Here is a 12500-nt window from a genome sequence, read left to right on the forward strand (position 1 = left end):
GCCCGGGGCGTTTGGCCAAAACCATTGTGGGCATCGCTTCTCGGCCTCTTGTCTCCGACCATGTGTAGTATCTGTTCTTATCAGTTTAATATCTGATACGTCCCCTATCAGGGGACCGTGTATATTAAATGGATTTTTGGAAGCGGGAGATGGAAGCGGGGCTTGCTCCGTCCACTCCACGCATCGACCCGGTATTGCAGTACCTCCGGGAACGTTGCCCATTTCTCAGAAAGGTCAAAAAAGAGAGAGAGAGAGAGCGAGAGAGAGAGAGAGAGAGAGGCAGAGAGAGAGAGAGAGAGAGGGAGAGAGAGAGAGAGAGAGAAAGAGAGAGAGAGAGAGAGAGAGAGAGGCCCTCCCTCCCCCCCCTCCCTCCCCTCCCGGATGGGGTGGGACCTGGCCAACGACCCCTTTCCCATGGGACGCGCCATGTTTTCCCGCTCTTTTTTTTTTTTTTTTTTTTTTTTTTTTTTTTTTTCATATTTCATATTCAGGCAGGCCTAACACACGCAGCAGGCCAGTGTAGCAGCAGCAGCAAAGCGCCCTTTCGCCGGGGCGGAACGGCAGATGCGTTTTGGGAGGAGTTCCCTGTTTTTGTTTTGCGTGCGTGGCCTCGCTGCCGCTTGGTAGAGGGGAGTGCCTTTGGGCCGGCCGGAAGGGCTCGGCCACCAGCAAAGGCACGCTCCGGCTTCTCTACAGCTCGAATGAACCTTTCGCCTTTTACTAAAGATTTCCGTGGAGAGGAGCATTTACGAGTTCGATCCAATTTTTGGACAGCCCTTCCCCTCAGGGAGGGGCTCCACCTGGAGTTTAAAAGCAGAACGAGCACAGAAAGGGCGGTCGCCCCCGTTGGAGCCCGGCACCTTCCTTCCTTCCTTCCTTCCTTCCTTCCTTCCTTCCTTCCTCCTTCCTTCCTTCCTTCCTTCCTCCGCCCGCCCGAGAAGCAAGTACCACGACTGCTGCGGCGGGCGGCCGCGCCCGGGGCGTTTGGCCAAAACCATTGTGGGCATCGCTTCTCGGCCTCTTGGCTCATTTCAAGTGTATGTGGCATGACCGCAGCATTTTGAATATTTGCTGAGAAAGAGAAGGCGCTGGGAGCTGGATGCGATGGCAACGGGAAGGAGAATGCAGAACCTGATCCGGTTTCGATGGAGTGAGGAGTTGGAGAAACAGCTGAGGACCGTGGATGTTGGAGAATGGAAGAATACGCCAGGTGGACGTGAATTTTTCGTTAAGGAAGTGCTGCTGAAAGGACTGAAGCTGGAAGTTAAGTCTATTTTTTGTTTCCAAAATTATGATAAGTTTTTTGATTTAGCTCTATGTAGCGAAGAACTGGCTCGAAATGTGTGGGATGTTTTTCAGCAGAAGAAAAATGAAAGACCTTTTTCAATGTATATTGGAGACCCTTTGTTTGCAAGGGAAGTTCGACCTTTATTTGTTTTTATGTACAACCCATATGTTGGACAAGAGGATGTTGCACAGTACGTTGGTCGGGTTTGCGATATTATTTCGGGACCTTTTAAAGTTCTTGACCCTGCAGGTATTTGGACTGGGAAATGGAAATTTATTGTGAGGCTGAAGATTTGCAGTACAAAAGAGGGGGGTATAGTACACCCTCCGGGCCAGATACAGATTGGAGGAAACAGGGGTTTTCTATCTTACCCTGGGCAACCAAGGAAATGCTTCAAGTGTGACACTGAAGGACATGAGGCGAGTGAGTGCCAAGTGGTGTTCTGCCAAAAGTGTAGGAGGAAGGGGCATGAAGCGATGGACTGCAACACCCCAAAGAGTTGTAGTATGTGTGGATCCTTTGATCATTTGTATAGAGAGTGTGGTAAAGCGTGGTATGGATGGAGAGCATGCAAATGAGAGTGGTGATGGTGCAAAGAAAGATGGGAGTGGAGAAGGGAAGAGTGGAGGTGGGTGTGGTATGGATGGTGAGCGAGCAAATGAGGGTGGTGATGGTGCAAAGAAAGATGGGACTGGAAAGGGAATGAGTGGAGGTGGGTGTGGTATGGATGGTGAGCGAGCAAATGAGTGTGGTGATGGGGTAAAGAAAGATGGGAGTGTAAAGGGGATGTGTGGAGGGAGTAAAAGTGGTGGTCTTGTAGGTAAGGAACATGGTGTGGAGAGAGGTGGAGGGGGTATGAGTGGTAATGTAGTAAAAGGGGGTGCAGATGAGAGTATGTGTGGTGGTGGTGGTGTGGGTGAAGGTGGTGGTGGGGCGGACAAGGTACAAGAGAGTGAGGCGATGGAGGCAACGGAGAGTGGAGTTCAAAGAAAGCGGAAAGAGAGGGAGATTGGAGCTGTGAGCAGTAGTGAAGAGAGTACCAGCGAGGGTGTAGTCGGGCCAAGCTGGTCTGAAAGTGTGGAAGAAGAGGAGGAAAGGAGGAAAAAAAGAATCGAAGACACAAAGGAGAAAAGGAAACAGGAAAAGGAGGCGTACGAACGGCTAACTTGGGCAGAGAAGATGGTAATACAAGAGGAGAAGAAGAAAAAGAAAGGTGTAGAGACTTCTACCTATAGACATACTTTAATGTCTTGTTACTGTGAGAAGGAATTTAGTGAATTAATGATTTGGAATGAAAGACTGAGAAAGGGACCTGCACCGGAGAGTGAGGTACAGAAGTATTGGATTGAGAGGGACAGGATTTTGCAAGATGCTAGACGGAAAGCAGATATAGCAAGGAGGGAGGCGGAAAAGAAATAGGGGAATATGGTTTTGTTTTTTGTTTTTTTTTTGCTGAATTGTATGTTTGTGTGATGATTATTATAATGAAATGATGTTGTCTATATGTGTTTTTTGAACGTTTTTTGTGGGTTTGTGTTCAGGGGTTGATTTGCATATATGTAAATTTAAAGAAATGGTGTTTTTCAGAATATATGTTAGTTATTGGTTTTATGTATTAGCTAGTCTTTGGTTTAGTGGTTTGGGTTTGTAATGATAACATGTTCTTGTGGTTTTGGGTGTTTTTTGTCTTTGTTATTTGTTATGGTATTGTGGGTGTAAGTGTTAGTCGTGTAGTTTTTTTCAAAGGGTCTGTTTTTTATTGTAAAGTTCTTTATGACTTCGATAATGTGACTGTTTTTGTTCTGTATTGTATTTAGTGGTTTGATTATGTATGAGTATGTTTTTCTTTTTTAAAAAAAAAATAAAAACTTTAAAAAATAAAAAAAAAAAAAAAAAAAAAAAAACTGTTCTTATCAGTTTAATATCTGATACGTCCCCCATAGGGGGACCGTCTATATTAAATGGATTTTTGGAAGCGGGAGATGGAAGCGGGGCTTGCTCCGTCCACTCCACGCATCGACCCGGTATTGCAGTACCTCCGGGAACGGTGCCCATTTCTCAGAAAGGTCAAAAGAGAGAGAGAGAGAGAGAGAGAGAGAGAGAGAGAGAGAGAGAGCGAGAGAGAGAGCGAGAGAGAGAGAGAGAGAGAGAGAGAGAGAGAGAGAGAGAGAGAGAGAGAGCCCCCCCTCCCTCCCTCCCCACCTCCCCTTTCCTGGGACGCGCCGTTTTCCCGCTCTTTTTCTTTTTTTTTTTTTTTTTTTTTTTTTTTTTTTTTTTTTTTTATTTTTCATATTTAAGGCAGGCCTAACACACGCAGCAGGCCAGTGTAGCAGCAGCAGCAGCAAGCGCCCTTTCGCCGGGGCGGAACGGCAGATGCGTTTTGGGAGGAGTTCCCTGTTTTTGTTTTGCGTGCGTGGCCTCGCTGCCGCTTGGCAGAGGGGAGGGCCTTTGGGCCGGCCGGAAGGGCTCGGCCACCAGCAAAGGCACGCTCTGGCTTCTCTACAGCTCGAATAAACCTTTCGCCTTTTACTAAAGATTTCCGTGGAGAGGAGCATTTACGAGTTCGATCCAATTTTTGGACAGCCCTTCCCCTCAGGGAGGGGCTCCACCTGGAGTTTAAAAGCAGAACGAGCACAGAAAGGGCGGTCGCCCCCGTTGGAGCCCGGCACCTTTCCTTCCTTCCTTCCTTCCTTCCTTCCTTCCTTCCTTCCTTCCTTCCTTCCTTCCTCCCTCCGCCCGCCCGAGAAGCAAGTACCACGACTGCTGCGGCGGGCGGCCGCGCCCGGGGCGTTTGGCCAAAACCATTGTGGGCATCGCTTCTCGGCCTCTTGGCTCAATCAAGTGTATGTGGCCTGACCGCAGCTCTTGAGACGCCATCAGAATGGAGAATCTAGGATCACCGTCGACCCCCAGGGTGCGATTGAAGAACACTGTGCGTTTGGAGTTAGCAGAAGATGAGGAGCTACGCAGAAAAGTGGATTTAAAATTTCTTATGGAGAAGATCTTGATGGGAGAGCTCGGCATATTTCCACAGCAAATATTCTGTTTGCAGGAATTCTTGAAGACCAGGATATACGACATCACCTTGGTTTCGGAGTCTCTTTGTTACAACGTTTGGGAAATCTACAAAAAGAAGAGAAACCTTCCTTGTTTTTTTGGAATCAAAATGGAGATGCTGTACACCAGAGAGGTGAGAACACTAACTGTGCATATGTTCAACCCTTTTGTGCAAGAGAATGAAATAAAGACCTTTTTATTGCGCTACTGTGACCAAGTGCAAAATGGAGAGAAAATAAAGAATGAATATGATATCTGGAATGGAAAAAGGAGATATACAGTTACTTTTAAAAAGGACCCGGAAGGAATAGGAGGAGTCAGACACCCTCCAAGTAACTTTTCAATTGGGCCTAATAAAGGCTATCTTTTTTATCCAGGACAGCCACGTTATTGTAGAAAATGTGGCCAGTTTGGCCATGTTATGGTGGACTGCATGGAAGATCATTGCAGTAATTGTAATGGAAGTGGCCATAAGGCTAAAGACTGCACAAAAGCGAAGAGCTGTAACCTGTGTGGAGATCCTGGACACTTGTATAAATCCTGTCCTCAAAAGAGAAGAACATATGCAGAGGCAACAGTAGCTAGACCACCACCGGCAGAACAGCAGGAAGCAGAGGAGCAGTCAGTGACAGTAGATAAAAGGGCAGAGGATGCAAGCATGCAAGACCAGCAGAAGGAAGACCCAAGTCCCAAGAGCTCAGAGGAAGAGTCCAAAGAGGATTATGCAAAATGGATGGGGTTGGATGTTTCTGATGTCACTGATAGCGAAGGAGAGTCTTCGGCTGAGCTTTCTTCAGTAAAGGAGTGGGGTGAGGATGAGCATGAGATGGAGGAGGCCAGAGAGAATTCGGAAGGAATGGAATGGATGGAAGCAAGGAACAAGAGAAAAGCTTCAGGTGAGAAAAAAGAGGAAGAGCCGGAGGAGAAGAAAGGGCTAAAAGGGGTGGTCACAGCTGTAACCACTTATAATAGATTCGATCCATTGGTAAGCAGTATGAAGGAGCTGGAAGAAGGAGAAGACTACTCTGTGTGCGAAGCCAACACATCTGGGCAGAAAGGATATTTGAGTCCTGGAGGGGTTGAGACATTTGCTCACACAACAGGAATGTTGTTGAGAGCAGAGGGAAGCAAGAAACAACGTGAAGAGACAGGTGAGTGAGAGAATCGCTTCTTTAAAACTACCTAATGGCATTTAAAGTACTGACAATTAATGCAAGAGGCTTGAGGGACATTGGGAAAAGAAAAACCTTTTTGTTTTCATTGGCGACTGTGAACTTTGATGTAGCATTCCTCCAAGAATGCCATTTAAAAGATAATGGAGATATAAAGACGTTTTCAAAAGAATGGAAAGAAGGACCTTCATGTTGGAGCATTGGGCATGTGCACGCTGATGGGGTGGGGATACTATTTAAGGGAAGGGGTTTTGTTATTGAGAGCTCATGTTCTGTTAATCCTGGAAGAGTGTTGTGTGTGGATGTAAATTGGAACGGGGTGAGGTTTCGTTGTATAAATGTGTATGCACCTAGTAAGAGGGGGGCTAGATTGGAGTTTTTTAAGTGTTTGCCTTCACTTTTAAATACTAGTAGGGTGGTGGTGATGGGTGGAGACTTTAATGTGTCTTTAGATAAATTGGAGAGTGAGGAACAAGGTGCTAGGGATTTTTCGGCCACGTGGATTAAAAAAATGTGTACTGATTTTTCTTTTTATGACTCTTATAGAGAAATGAATAAACAGGATGGGGGGTTTACATGGAGGAACTCTAGAGGGGATCAATCAAGGATTGATTATTTTTTTCTACCAGTGGGGGTTACAATCCAAGATTTTAAAATTTTTCCATGTTGGGGCTCGGATCACGAAATGCTGGTAGTCAGTATAAAGGTGGAGGTTCCAGAGAGAGGGACGGGGTTTTGGAAACTTAATGTAAGAGTTCTGGAGGATGAGGAATTTCAGGCTAGGTTCCAGGAAATGTATAAAGGGTGGCAGAATTTAAAAAGGGGGTACAACTCTATGGTAGGGTGGTGGGAAGATGTAAAAAAGAAAGTTAATACATTTTGTCAGAAATATTGCAGGTGGCAGAGGAGGAGGGAGAGAGATAAAATAAATGGTTACAATTATAAATTACAAGGATTGTTCTCTAAAATGAATAATGGAGAAGAGATAGACTGGGGAGAGGTTAAGAGGTTAAAAGGAGCAATGGGGGATTATTTTGAGCAGAAAGCCCAGGAGTTTGCTTTCTTGGCTAAAATAAATGAGAAAGAAAGTGATGAAAAGGTAACCAAATTTTTTTTTCAATCAGTAAAGCAAAAACAAACTAAAAGTGTAGTAATTGGGCTTAAAACAGAAAAAGGGGTGGTTGGTGGGAAGGAGGAAATGTTAAGGCATGCCAGGCGGTTTTATCAGGATCTCTTTGCTGAAAGGGAAGTGTCTCAACAGGAGGTAGATGTGTTGTTGAGGAGTATTGAGAATAAATTAACTAGTGAAGAGCAGGATCAATTGGAGGGGGAGGTAACGGAGGCTGAGGCAAAGGCAGCACTAGATTCAATGAAAGGAAATAAAACGCCAGGGTGTGATGGGTTGCCCAAAGAATTCTTTGTGTGTTTTTGGGATTTGCTAAAGAAGGATTTGGTGGAGGTATATAGGGAGATTTTTGAAGAGGGAATAATGCCTGAGTCAATGAGGAAAGGGGTAATAAGCCTTATATTCAAGAAAGGGGATAGAACTGAGCTAGAGAACTGGAGGCCAATAACATTGCTCTCAGTGGATTATAAAATATTAAGTAAAATATTAACAAATAGGCTAAAAAGAGTAATGCCATCAATAGTGAATATAGACCAGACATGTGGAGTGAAGGGGAGGTCTAGTTGTCTAAATCTAATTTTAATAAGGGACATTTTGACTTGGGTTAAAGAACGAGACTTACCTCTATGCCTATTAAATTTAGATCAGGAGAAAGCATTTGATAGGGTGAATCACGCTTTTTTGTTAAATTTGTTGAAGAAATTTAATTTTGGGCCATTTTTTATAAAGTGGATCCAGATATTGTATAAAGAGGTGTTTAGTTTGGTAAATATAAATGGGTTTTTTTCTGAACCAGTTAGACAGTTTGGAGGGGTGAGGCAGGGTTGCCCTCTGTCTCCTTTGCTTTATGTAATTTTTATCGAACCTTTAGCGGAATTAATCAGAAAGGATAAAGACATTAAAGGGGTCCATATACCAGGAGGGGCGGGGGATACAGTTAAAATCACTCAATATGCAGATGACATGACATTATTTGTGTCAACAGATAAAGGATTGGACAGGATAGTAGAGCTGTTGCAGGGGTTCAGTCGTGCAACAGGATCAAAGATTAACATGGGGAAGTCATCGATAATGTATTGTGGAAGGTGGGCTGACAGGAATGATGTAAGACATGGCTTTACCTGGTGCAAAGATGGGATGAAAATTTTAGGTCTTAAGTTTTACAAAGAAGAATGTGCTAAAAGAAACTGGGTGGAGAAAATTGAGAGGGTTAAAACACAATTGGATATATGGAGGGTTAGGAGATTAACTATAACAGGGAAGGTGGTTGTTATCAAAGCAGATCTACTGCCAGGTTTGAATTATATGGCTTATATCTTTCCTATGCCGACAAAATGTAAATTATTACTGACAAAGGTGGTGTTTTCTTTTATATGGGGGGGTCGGTATGAATCGGTTAAAAGAGAACAGATGTATATGCCAGTACCACAAGGGGGCAGAGATGTTCCATGTATCCCATTAAAGTTAGAGGTTTTGTATGTCCACAATACTTGTAAAATGATTATTGAAGAGAAAGATCACAAAGCTTGTTTTTTTATAAAGTTTTGGTTTTCCTTTGTGTTAAGATCCATAGTAAATATTAGGAATGTCGTACCCAGGGCAGATAAGAGGCCGTGGCATTATGAAAGAGCTGCTCTGTTTTTAAAAACACATCCAGAAATTCTGAAAAAGGAAGTGGTGTTAAATCATAAAGGGATGTACACATGTCTTAGGGATAAAATGATAAACAAAAGGGCAGAGGTACAGGTAAATAGTGAAATCAATTGGAAACAGCTACAACCAAAGTATTTGGATAATTCAACAAAGGATTTAAATTGGTTGGCGGCATTGAATAGATTACCTGTAAAAGATACATTATACAGACATGGGTGTGCGAGGGATTCATTGTGTCCAAGGAAATGTGGGGTAGGAGAAACGGTGAGGCACGCGTTATGGAGCTGCCAGGTTGTGACTAAGTTCTGGAGGCGGGTGAGGATGAGGATTATGAAAGGAGTCATTGAGGATAATGTCTTGTCATCTGATTGCATTCTGTATGGTGGAGGTTTGAATAAATTGAAACAGAGAGAATATGAGGTGGTGTGGACCATAGTTAGTATGGGAAAAGAATATGTATGGAATACAAGATGCAAACAAATCAGGAAGATCAAGGATGTTTTGACAGCTAAAGAGATGTATTATGCATTTGTGGCACAAATTAAAGGTATGCTTAGAATGTATGGGTTTGTGCATGGGGAAAAGAAATGTAAAGAAACATGGGGATCAGTGATGAAAAATGTCATGTAAACCACTGAATAAAATTTAATATCAAAAATCAAAATCTGTTCTTATCAGTTTAATATCTGATACGTCCCCCATAGGGGGACCGTCTATATTAAATGGATTTTTGGAAGCGGGAGATGGAAGCGGGGCTTGCTCCGTCCACTCCACGCATCGACCCGGTATTGCAGTACCTCCGGGAACGGTGCCCATTTCTCAGAAAGGTCAAAAGAGAGAGAGAGAGAGAGAGAGAGAGAGAGAGAGGAGCTGAGAGAGAGAGAGAGAGAGAGAGGAGAGAGAGAGAGAGAGAGAGAGAGAGAGAGAGAGAGAGAGAGAGAGAGAGCCCTTAGAGGAGGGGTAACCCTCCCTCCATCCCCCACTTAAGTGCAAATCCCCCCTTAACGGGAGTCTCCCTCCACCCTCCAGCGAGACGAGCCGTTTTCCGCCGAAAATTCCCGTTCTTTTTTTTTCTTTTTTTTTTTTTTTTTTTTTTTTTTTCATATTTCATATTCAGGCAGGCCTAACACACGCAGCAGGCCAGTGTAGCAGCAGCAGCAAAGCAGCCCTTTCGCCGGGGCGGAACGGCAGATGCGTTTTGGGAGGAGTTCCCTGTTTTTGTTTTGCGTGCGTGGCCTCGCTGCCGCTTGGCAGAGGGGAGGGCCTTTGGGCCTTTGGGCCGGCCGGAAGGGCTCGGCCACCAGCAAAGGCACGCTCCGGCTTCTCTACAGCTCGAATGAACCTTTCGCCTTTTACTAAAGATTTCCGTGGAGAGGAGCATTTACGAGTTCGATCCAATTTTTGGACAGCCCTTCCCCTCAGGGAGGGGCTCCACCTGGAGTTTAAAAGCAGAACGAGCACAGAAAGGGCGGTCGCCCCCGTTGGAGCCCGGCACCTTTCCTTCCTTCCTTCCTTCCTTCCTTCCTTCCTTCCTTCCTTCCGCCCTCCCGCCCGCCCGCCCGAGAAGCAAGTACCACGACTGCTGCGGCGGGCGGCCGCGCCCGGGGCGTTTGGCCAAAACCATTGTGGGCATCGCTTCTCGGCCTCTTGGCTCAGATCAAGTGTAGTATCTGTTCTTATCAGTTTAATATCTGATACGTCCCCCATAGGGGGACCGTCTATATTAAATGGATTTTTGGAAGCGGGAGATGGAAGCGGGGCTTGCTCCGTCCACTCCACGCATCGACCCGGTATTGCAGTACCTCCGGGAACGGTGCCCATTTCTCAGAAAGGTCAAAAGAGAGAGAGAGAGAGAGCGAGAGAGAGAGAGAGAGAGCGAGAGAGAGAGAGAGAGAGAGAGAGAGAGAGAGAGAGAGAGAGAGAGAGAGAGAGAGAGCCCCACCCCCTCCCCCCACCCCCCCTCCCCGCCCCCTCCCAGCCCCTCCCTTTCTGGGACGCGCCGTTTTCCCGCTCTTTTCGTTCTTTTTTTTTTTTTTTTTTTTTTTTTTTTTCATATTTCATATTCAGGCAGGCCTAACACACGCAGCAGGCCAGTGTAGCAGCAGCAGCAAAGCGCCCTTTCGCCGGGGCGGAAAGGCAGATGCGTTTTGGGAGGAGTTCCCTGTTTTTGTTTTGCGTGCGTGGCCTCGCTGCCGCTTGGCAGAGGGGAGGGCCTTTGGGCCTTTGGGCCGGCCGGAAGGGCTCGGCCACCAGCAAAGGCACGCTCTGGCTTCTCTACAGCTCGAATAAATCTTTCGCCTTTTACTAAAGATTTCCGTGGAGAGGAGCATTTACGAGTTCGATCCAATTTTTGGACAGCCCTTCCCCTCAGGGAGGGGCTCCACCTGGAGTTTAAAAGCAGAACGAGCACAGAAAGGGCGGTCGCCCCCGTTGGAGCCCGGCACCTTTCCTTCCTTCCTTCCTTCCTTCCTTCCTTCCCTCCCTCCGCCCGCCCGAGAAGCAAGTACCACGACTGCTGCGGCGGGCGGCCGCGCCCGGGGCGTTTGGCCAAAACCATTGTGGGCATCGCTTCTCGGCCTCTTGGCTCTGCTCAAGTGTAGTATCTGTTCTTATCAGCTGATACGTCCCCCATAGGGGGACCATCTGTATTAGAAGGCAATGGGAAGCGGGAGATGGAATCGGAATGGCATCGACCCGGTATTGCAGTACCTCCGGTTTGTTTTGAAGAATAAGACCTTTCTAGCCTTATGCTAATCAGGAGCAAGAAATGGGAGAGGAAAAGAGCGAGAGAGCAGGTGCTGTTCGGAATCTTCGAGTTGGAGGTCGAGGATATCTTGTGCCTGAGAGGATTTTGAAGAAAAGGGAAGTCATTTTTGACGTGGCCTTGATGTTTCGGAGCAGTTTTTTTTGGACATTTTTTTGATTTTTAAAGAGAAAGAGGGCCTTGAACCAGCTTTTTCGTTTAACATGCTGCAGGCCCTCTGTTCACCTGCAATGGAGACCGGCCCTTTCGCCGGGTAAGGATGTCTACTCCCTTTGTGTTTTTGCTTTGCAGAGGAGGGACATCACAACTCGTTTGAAGGCCTTTGGGCCTTTTTGCTTTAAGAAAGGAGGCCACCTGAAAAGATCCTGGGCAGCTCTAGGCATCTGGAATGGAGTCTGGCGTTTTACTGGATTCCGTCTGCAGCATTTACAGTTCGAAGGTATTTTGTGGATAGTATTTCCTGGGATATGCTCCACCTGGAGTCCTGTATTCGGGGACTGAAAAGGAGGTACCCAGGCCAGCCAAAGTTTTGTTTTAGATGCAACAGCAGAAGAGCATGAGGCGAGCAGAGTGCAAGTGGGGTTTACTGCTCTCTATGCAGGCGGGAAGGGCATGTGGCTAAAGACTGTAAGAAGTGGGCATCGAGATGTAACCTGTGTTTAAAGACTGGTCATTTGTATAGAGAGAATGTCTGAAGCTTTGGGAGTCAGAGCCAAAACTTACGCTCAGGCTGCTGGAGGAGGGAAGGAGAACAAAGAGAAGGCAAAAAAGACCGGGAATGAGCAAAAGAAAGACCAAAAAGAAAGCAAAAAAGAGAGTGGAGAGGAAAGAAGAGGAAGTGAAGGTGAGATGGAGGAAATGTTGGGGGAGGTTCCAAGCAGGATGGAGGCGGAACGGCGGGAAAACCTGCTGCTCCCCAGACAAAGGAAAAGGGCGGAGCTTCGAAAGAGGATTCTGGGACAAAGAAGACAGAGCTGGGGGAGTGAGGCCTCAAAAGCCTCTTCGGAGGCTGAGGATACAGAGGAGGAGATGGAGTTAAACACTCAATCTGGCATGAGAGAGAAGAAGAGGAAAGCAGAAACAGCTGCCGAGAGAGAGGGGAGGAGCCTTTGGAGTCCAATATTCTGGATAAGGAAACCATGGCCTTCTTCGCTGCAGCAAAGTGGTGGAGATCCAGAGGACAGGAAAAAGAAGAAACCGGACTGAGTTATTGTTTGAAATAAGGACTTTGAGTTAGGAATTGTGTTTTGGTAATGTGTTGTAATATGGGAGGGGCTTTTTTGTAGTTGGTTTGACTTGAGTTGTGATGATAATAAGTTTTGTGTTCCTTGTTTGTGAATGGTTTTGTTTAAGGTATTGTTATTTTTGTATGTACTAGTCCTGAATTGTGTTTTTCTGTTGTTTGTTTATTGTGTTTGTTTGGCCAAAAGATTAAATAAA

The 12500-nt window shown here is 45.9% G+C and overlaps 6 non-coding genes and 4 pseudogenes across 6 annotated transcripts; all 10 read left to right on the forward strand.

Moving 5' to 3' along the window:
• Nucleotides 1-32: 32 nt before the first annotated feature.
• Nucleotides 33-225, forward strand: LOC121310531. Its single transcript, XR_005948865.1, has one exon. It is a non-coding gene; the product is annotated as a U2 spliceosomal RNA (small nuclear RNA).
• A 451-nt stretch (nt 226-676) lies between these two features.
• LOC121310468 lies at nt 677-794 on the forward strand. The gene has a single exon (XR_005948806.1). It is a non-coding gene; the product is annotated as a U5 spliceosomal RNA (small nuclear RNA).
• Nucleotides 795-3129: 2335 nt separating this feature from the next.
• On the forward strand, nt 3130-3346 carry LOC121310544 (annotated as a pseudogene).
• Nucleotides 3347-3773: 427 nt separating this feature from the next.
• On the forward strand, nt 3774-3891 carry LOC121310555. The gene has a single exon (XR_005948879.1). It is a non-coding gene; the product is annotated as a U5 spliceosomal RNA (small nuclear RNA).
• A 5043-nt stretch (nt 3892-8934) lies between these two features.
• Nucleotides 8935-9115, forward strand: LOC121310534 (annotated as a pseudogene).
• Nucleotides 9116-9607: 492 nt separating this feature from the next.
• LOC121310469 lies at nt 9608-9725 on the forward strand. The gene has a single exon (XR_005948807.1). It is a non-coding gene; the product is annotated as a U5 spliceosomal RNA (small nuclear RNA).
• Nucleotides 9726-9927: 202 nt separating this feature from the next.
• On the forward strand, nt 9928-10120 carry LOC121310482. The gene has a single exon (XR_005948819.1). It is a non-coding gene; the product is annotated as a U2 spliceosomal RNA (small nuclear RNA).
• Nucleotides 10121-10556: 436 nt separating this feature from the next.
• LOC121310553 lies at nt 10557-10674 on the forward strand. The gene has a single exon (XR_005948877.1). It is a non-coding gene; the product is annotated as a U5 spliceosomal RNA (small nuclear RNA).
• Nucleotides 10675-10860: 186 nt separating this feature from the next.
• Nucleotides 10861-11027, forward strand: LOC121310550 (annotated as a pseudogene).
• Nucleotides 11028-12495: 1468 nt separating this feature from the next.
• LOC121310535 overlaps nt 12496-12500 on the forward strand; it is a 201-nt pseudogene continuing 196 nt past the window's right edge.

The sequence above is a fragment of the Polyodon spathula genome, unplaced genomic scaffold (genome assembly GCF_017654505.1).
Source record: "Polyodon spathula isolate WHYD16114869_AA unplaced genomic scaffold, ASM1765450v1 scaffolds_2237, whole genome shotgun sequence".
Lineage (NCBI taxonomy): Eukaryota > Metazoa > Chordata > Actinopteri > Acipenseriformes > Polyodontidae > Polyodon > Polyodon spathula.